At 48.5% G+C, this 8409-nt stretch overlaps 1 protein-coding gene across 1 annotated transcript in view; it reads left to right on the forward strand.

Annotated features, from left to right (window-relative positions):
* Positions 1-156: 156 nt before the first annotated feature.
* The window catches only part of T265_05875 (hypothetical protein), a gene marked incomplete at both ends in the record, with an annotated part of 78081 nt that continues 69828 nt past the window's right edge, over positions 157-8409 (forward strand). Inside the window, one exon of the mRNA XM_009171004.1 lies at positions 157-203. The remainder of the gene's footprint in view (positions 204-8409) is intronic.

The raw sequence follows: 8409 nt of genomic DNA on the forward strand, positions 1-8409 counted from the left end.
TGTTTTTCTCGCTCAGATTGGTGAAGAAAGAACAAAATCCTTTTTCGACTACGCCGTGAACCGATGAATCAGTAACTGCGCACACGATACATGTCCTTCCGTCCTAATGGCTACACTACAGCTTGCGCGCGTTATTCGATCAGCGGCTTCGGCCGCCTTTTTGCCACAGTCATTGTTTTGTTCGTTGACTTTCTGACTAGAAGGTATGTCCCGAAAAACCCAGATTTGTTTTCGGCAAGTTTTATATATGTCTGTATCTAAATATAATAATGTTGTCCTCAATTTACGACTCTTGTTGGGTCTATGCAGACGAAACAGTTTCGTGCATCTGCCAGGACGATTACCTAGTCCTCAAAATATTATGGGATCGATAGGTACTTTTTTGATTATTCCACGTATTACGAACTGGTGCACCGGGCGGCGGTGTGTCTTCCGTTATCCGGCCAGAAGCAGTCCGCTCCAGCTATTGTGACTGGTAGTTTCATGCTGCTATTTGCGATATAAATGAAGGTGTTTTGTGGACGCGTTCCGAGCATTAGTTCTCTTTTTGTTGACTCCCACGAAGAATTCTGTTGCCCTACGGTCAGAAAGAGTCCATTCTAACAATAACACCCGGGGCGCCTCCATATTCGCGTTTCATCTGGTAAACTCATCCAGCGAATTGAGCTCGGACTCAGTTTTATCGACTCCTAACACTTGATAAAAAGGTTTTCGGCAGATGTTACTGCCTGCTGCTGTTACCCGCCGACTTCTGGATCACCTGGGCCCACTGGCCGAAAATTTCAGCCCGAAGGCGTTGTAAGTATTCATTTACAAGCTCTTTGCATCGAGTCTCATTTCCATAAGCTGATAAGAATGACTAATCAACGCCAGGCACCGCTCTCTTCCCAGTCAAAACCGTCATTCAGCTGTAGCACGCTCTCGGTACCTAGCTTCTATGTCACCCGAAGGAAGCACTGCGGCTAAGATATTGTCAGGTTTCCCAAGCCTAGACAGGAGGTTTGGTTCGAACCACCGATCTACCGGCCAGTAACTTCGCGCCTTAACCGCCTAGCTATCTTGAGCTCTTTCCTCTATCGAATTAGGCACTTTGCCATTGTAATTGCCCCAGATTCTGAAGTGAAATTTCCGGTGAAAAACTGCTTTGATAACACTGTATGATAAACTGGTGATATGGTTCAGTCGTTAGAGCCCGAATTTACTGTCCGGAATGTTCGTGTTATGTTCTCTACTAATCAGTCAATCAACCTTGTCAGTTACACACGAAATTGAGAAGACAAAAAGCCTTGAGGAAATTATACTGCAGCAACTGAACAGCCAATATCGAGATTCGAAGAATCAAGAATGGAATGGAACAAAACAGTCCAATGAAGGGCTGAAATAGAGAGAGAGAAATGTTGAGCAATATGTTCATTAGGAGTGCCTCCTAACAGTTCGTGGTTCGAACCCGACCTCCGCATCTAGACTTGTGTCAAGCCTGGTAGTAGTATCCCAGCCCTCGTGCTTCCTGGTGGCATGGCAGCTAAACGGAAAGGGTTTTACAGCTGAATGATTGTTCGTTCAGTGACTGCACGCCCACGAGCATGACCTTACACTTTGTAGTTGCAAACTGCATACCAAAGGACTTTGATCAGTTCATCCAGAAACAATTGCGCCTTTTCCTCTTCGAACATGACAGTGATGTCGTCTGCATATTCCAGATCGACAAGGTTTTTTCACAGGCTATTTGAACACCACGGTTTCCTCTCAATATTTCATCGATTACAAAGTTGAAAAGGAATGGAGAGAGTGGGCATCCCTGACGGACATCGCTTTGTGTACAGAAGCTTTTGGAGAGCTTTCCATACACTCTCGCATGTCCGGAAGTTTGAGAATACAAAGACCTATTATGTTTACAAACTTCCGGGGCAATACTTGATGGGCAAGCGTCTCAAGGAGAACAGATCGATCAACCGAGTCGAATGCACCTCGGAAATCCAGTAATACTAGTGACACTGTCTGACGATTAAAGAGTGTCTTCCAGATTCTCGTCTATTATGAAGGTTTTATATGCCTCTCTTGGACTCTTACGTATCGGCAGCAAGTTCTCCTGAGTTCACCACATCCAGTGGTTTCAGGTGAAGATGCCTTCCGTCGCTCCTTCTCTTCAACCTTATAATCAATGTGCTACTTGGAGTTTCCTTACCTACCTCTAACACCGGCGCGTTCGCTCAAGGACATTAAGTACGCTGTCGGTGTTTTTTCTCTGATCAGACCCTTTAGATTATGGTAAATGACCTAAATAATCCTGTTGCACAGTTCGGGACGCACTTCTTTCCTGTACAGTGTAAAGTCCCGCTGCAAGATTGGGTTGTGTCAATCCAAATCCCATTCACATCAGTGAACCAATTGACGTCGTGTAAGTTTCCTTACCTAGGCAGCTGTGTGATTCCCAGTGGTCTGACGAAAGATTAAATCACTTCCCGAATTGGCAGGTCCAGGGCAACGTTTGCCAACCTCCGGAGGGCGAGATGGCCCAAGTGGTTAGAGCGCGAATTTACTGACCGGAAGGTCCGTGGTTCGAACCCGACCTTTGCCTCTCGACTTCCCTTGTCTAGGCTTGAGCAACCTGGCAGTATTCCAGCTCTCCTGCAACCTTTGGGTGGTATGGTAGTTACGCACCGAAAGGGTGCTACAGCTGAATGGTTTTTTTGCCAACCGACATCCACGGCGCCGACGTGATATCAGATTGGCTGTCAAGGATAGATTGTACAGTGCCTCTGTTTTATCTGACCTACTTTGTGATCAAAGACTTGGCTTCAGCTTGCGAAAGACTCTCTGTTCAACCAACAGTGCATCCGAAGCATTCCTTGGCTTTATGGGAAACCCGATCACTAATGCTGAAGCGCGCCAAATGGTTTCCTGAAAATCCCATTCTCCTTCGATAGATCAGCTAGTCGCGCGTTACACTGCTTAAGTCATGTGTTCCTTATGCTAGAATACCGTTCGCTCCGTCACGGAGATACTGGGTCTTACCGTGGTGTGGCGGTTTGTTTACTTCGGTGACCCATTGAGCTATACTGGGGGGTGTCCGCGCGACACTCAGAGTCTCATACCAGGTCGGTCCATGGGTAGAGGTCCGACGAACACAGTCTCCTGGCCCTCCAGGTTGGGGGTTGGAACATGTATGGCTACGTGTTCCTTAAAAATGGTAATGTACCTGCATTTCCAGCCCGACACCGCTGCCTTGCGGTTGGGCTTTTGAGCCAAAGGCTTTGGTTGAGGACCATAATCGCCCCCTGCCTAGGTGTGGGCGCCCAGGCAGTATCCCAACCCTCGTACAACCATGACCTACACAACTAACAATACTCTCACGTCACATCGGCCATCGCGTGTTGCCATCAACCGGGTCGCCTTACTTGCTGCATACAGCAGGACGAATAAGCAAAAACAGGCTACTGCTGACGCCTCCCTTCTTACACTTTTACGTTTTCCGTCTTTCACCCCCCACCCCCATTCCAAATTTGAATGCTTTCTCTGCAGGTCCCAGCTTTAGAACGACCGTTTTGCTCGCTCTGCATCACACTCAGCTGCAGCTTCTGCACGTCCGAGTTCAGTTACAACCCTAAATACGTCGAAGTCTCTTTTCAAACCCCGAAAGTCTGTATACTTAGCCACGTTCAGCGTTCGCACACTGAAGCAAGCAGGTCAGCAGGTGGCTCTTGCGCATACGCTGGATTCCCTCTGTATTGATGTATGTTGTCTGTCAGAAACAAGGACGCAGGACTCAAGTACTGTAATCGAACTGACTGCCCCCTCGCTCTCTTCAAGGTTCCGACTGCGCACCTCTGGTGATGCAGAGGTCGCTGCAGCTGGATATGCTGGGGTGGGTATTGTATTGAGCGAATGAGCGGAAGCGTCTCTGCTTGATTGGATACCCGTTGACAGTCGTCTCTGTGTGGTTCGTTTGGAAACATCGGTGAGAGAATCTAGAGGAAGTGGGGTTCATCGCACCTTGTTTATTGTTTCTTCTTACGCCCCGACTGACTGTAGCTCTGAATCTGCCAAGGACAGTTTCTATGACGCTCTAGGTGCCCTTCTACAGCAGGCTAAAGGCTCAGATATCGTTTTGGTTGCTGGTGATATGAACGCCCAGGTAGGTAGAATAAGCGCTGCGGGGGCCCGATTAGGTGGTTGTCTTGGTTTGGACACGAGACGCACGGACAACGGAGATCGCTTACTTCAGATGTGTGCCGATCACAGGCTGTTTCTTCGCAGTACGAATTTCCGGAACAGCGGAAATCGCTTGACAAGGTGGTGCCCACCATCAAACCAGCACCGAATCCAAATAGACCACATCGCCGTCAGTTATCGGTGGCGAGGGTCGATCCTCGCCTGCCGCTCCTTTAGGAACGCAGGCGTGAACTCCGACCATGCACTTGTACGCTGCTGCGAGAGCAAAAGTTACAACGGCCTCACGCTATTTAAGGGGGACTTTCTGACATTGACCCTGGCTGTCTGATAGACATTAGTGAACACACATCAACATCAATCGTGCCCTTATGAAATAACGCTGATCACATTCGGTCGGGAATTCTGTGTCGTGGATGAACACTCATGGGCTTTTGCTTAATCGATTGAACAGTCGACGCTTGGATGCTTGCCGGCTTCCCTATTGAGATGTTGGTGGAGTTTTGGGGCCACAGTAAGTTCCGGACGTTATGGGGCTACTTTCAGGAAAATGACATTCCTGGTACAAAGAATGCTGGAAACGTGCGCAAGCTGTTCCACTTGATTCGTTCGACTGGCCCTCGGAAACCTCTTGTCAGCAAAATATTCAGAGACCCAAATGGCTCCCTATATGCAGCAAAGCAGAACATTTGGACCGTTAGGCACAGTACTTCGAACAGCAATTCAACTGGCCATCTGCCACCTTCAATCCAGAAACCTGGCCTTCAGCAGTGAGACGAACCGTACATATGGAGTCGCCTTCAGTTCCACAATCCATTTATCTACTCAAGCGTCATCGTTCTGGTGGTCCTGACGACCTTCCACCTGCTCCTTTGATGGATGATGGTGGCCGCCTCAGCCAGTGTCTGTCTAGACTATTCGGGTCCATCTGGGAGAAGAGGCAGTTTCAGACAACTTGGGTGCCCACTTTCAATAGGGGTACTCGCAGTGAATGTAGTAACCACGGAAGTGTTAGTTTGACGCCTGTTGTGACAAGGCTTCCGGCGTCACTGATTCTTCGTCGTCTTATGTTGGCACGCGAGACCTTGACTCGTGAGAATCAAGCGGGGTTTCGACCGAGTTGAGGCTGCGTTGACCGTATCTTCACACTCCGTCAGGTGTGTGATATTCCTTGACTCAAGGGTACGTTCGATCCCTGTCAATCAGTTATTGCTGTTTACTACACCTGCTCAACAGGGTATACCCCAGAAGTTTGTCAACATAATCCTATCCCTATATTCAGATACTCCTGAGCGGGTGAGAGTGTAAGGTGAGCTCTCCAAAAGCTTCCCTACAAAAGTGGTGACCTACAAGGATGTCCACTCTCTCCATTCTTGTTCAATTTCGTCATTGATGAACTAACGAGGCGAGCGCTGGACGGTGTTCAAATTGTTGCTGGGGAGGTTTGTCGATTTGAAATACGCAGATGACATTGCCCTAATCTTTGAAGACGGAAGTGAAGCACAAGTCCTGTTGAATAGACTGACGACCATCATACCATCGTTTGGCATGCGCCTTGCGCCTTCAAAGTGCAGTCATGCTTCAGAACGTGCCATCTGTGAACATATCCCTTACAATTCAAGGAGAATCACTGGAGATTGTGGGAAATTTTGCACACCTCGATAGTTATATTAGCTCTGACGGAAGTGTGTCTGATGAAGTCAGTGCAGGAATCTCCAAGGCTCCCTTCACGTTTCTAATTTGCATCATTTGTGGCGTCAAAAAAGTATCTCACTAGATCTTACCAGGCTACAGTAAGGGGTGCGAAACATGGCCTCTGCGGACAGATGATGTGAGGCGTCTTCAGGTTTTCGACCACCGATGCCTCAGAAGCGTGGCTGGTTTTGAATGGCGTCAGCGTGTTAGTAACGAGGTGATTAGGAGACGGGTATTTGGTTGTGCTGTAGGTACCTCAATCCGGGCAAACATCCAACATCATCGACTACGATAGCTCGGTCATGTGCTACCCATGCCGAAACACCGTCTACCGAGACGAGTGTTGCTCTCCGTGCCTCCGTCAGGATGGCGCAAACCGCTAGGTGAACAGCGCATGACTTGGCAAAGAGGCGTCAAAGAGGTCACGAAGAGTTTGGGTGTTATTGGTGTTGTGCGACTTCCAGGATGGGGTCCCCGTGACCCCGTCTGTGCTTGGCTGGAGACGTTGCAAGAAATGGCGGCTAATCGATGTCAGTGGCGTTCGTGCTGTCAGTTTCTTTCCAGATTGTCTGATTGAGCGGTTGGAGGTGTAGGCACCTCAGTATGCTTGACATAGGCCAGCACTAGGTCCCCTCCCTCACCCACTCTTTTTCTGTTCTCTTCTCTGTAGGGCTTTTAATACAATTATATATATATATATATATATAACTAGACAAACCTTATGGTTGTACGGCAGTGAAGCATCAATGGCAACACTGATGTTGCTGTCCTTGATGATGATGATGATGATGATAAGGAGGACTATTGATCACCCGGGAATTACCGCACTCACTATGACCCCCTTTTCTGAAAATTGACACCATTACCCATCGTTCAGCTGTAACACCCTTTCGGTGCCTAGCTGCCGTGCCACACGAATGAGGCTCGACGGTTGGGATACTGCCAAGTTGCCCAGGCCTAGACTGGGGAAGTCGAGAGGCAAAGGTCGGATTCGGACCACGGACCTTCCGGCCAGTAAATTCGCGCTGTAACTACTGGAGCCATCTCGTCCCCATTACCCATCCTATCCAGTTGTCTCGGAGAGTCCCTTTCGTAGATGCAAGCAAGTAAATCAGTTAAGCGATGACTCCCTTTCTTGAATAATTAGTGTGAAAGGTTATTCGGACCATGTTGGGCATATCAGTATCCCCAAAAACTGGTTACTTGTCGAGTTATTGCCAATTTTGTTTTCTGAAAATTTCAAACTTTTTAAATTTAGAACCCTGTCTGCCATGTTGCACCTTAATCCAAAAGGACCGCGCCTCGTTCCTATTGGCCAGTTGAACTTCGTGTGTGCTAAGGAATTGTTCCCAAAGGCGTCTTTCTTGCTTGAAGATTGCCGTACCACTAATCCTTGTTGGTTTCGCTTACAGGCCAGTCACATGAACCAGTCGAAGTACTCTTCGGGCATTTTTCGCTTCTTCTATTCCCTTAGCATTTCGTGTACATCGCTTCTCGGTCGGCACGCACGGCCACTGTCACTTAATTTCCGATGATTCGTCGTGCTGAATTATGTTCGGGATCGTCGGAAACGTTTCCCAGGAGTTCAACTGGTGCCACCGTTGTGTTTGATATCCGTTGCTTCTTGAGACCTTACCACAGGCGGAACTCCCGGCACTGTACGAGAATGTGGTGATCCCGTTCTATCAAGGTTTGACCTCCGATAATGAGACAGTCGGAAATGTCCAGAAGACGGTTCTGATCAGTTCGTTTAGCTGTGGCAGTGAAGCATCGGTGTTGAGCGCTGGTGTCATGCTGTCGATGATGTTTATGATGTTTAACTTCGGGATCTACCAGCTCAGTTGGCTAGGCTGGCTGTGCGCCTCTTATTCGGTCTAAGTAAGCGAAGGGGGAAGTGACTTCCGACGAGTGCGTGGTTAGAATCCACACAATGGTTCCCAAACGAGCAGCAGCTACTTATTGACCCACGCTACCGGCAAGTGATGTCGATGTAATCATCATCATCATCATCGACAGCATGACATCAGTGTTCAACACCGATGCTTCACTGCCGTACAACCATGAGTCGTTTGAAAGCCTTATTGTAAAGAAAAGAATAAAGGTGAATGGAGGAGGGACTTAGTGCTAGCTTAACACAATCATTTCGAGGTGCCTACACCTCCAGACATTCACTCAGGCAGTCTGGATAGAATGTAGCAACAAGAACGCCACTGACATCGATTGGCAACCATATAGTGTAGTGTCTCCAACCAGGCACAGAGGATCACGCGGTCCATATCCTGGAACGCGAGTAGCACCGACAGCACCCAAGCCTTTCGTGATCTCCTTCATACTCCTCTGCCAAGTCAAGGGTTGGCCACCTCTCTGTTTATGCCACTCTGAATTGGGCATGGAAAACAGCACTCTCTCCGGCAAGCGATGGTTCGGCATACGCAACACATGTCCCAACCAACGCAGCTTCTGGTGCTGGACACATTCTTCAATGGAAGTACCCGTTACACAGCCGAAAACACGCTCTCTAACTGCCTCGTTACGGATTCGCCG

Source organism: Opisthorchis viverrini, assembly GCF_000715545.1.
Source record: "Opisthorchis viverrini unplaced genomic scaffold opera_v5_116, whole genome shotgun sequence".
Classification (NCBI taxonomy): Eukaryota; Metazoa; Platyhelminthes; class Trematoda; order Opisthorchiida; family Opisthorchiidae; genus Opisthorchis; species Opisthorchis viverrini.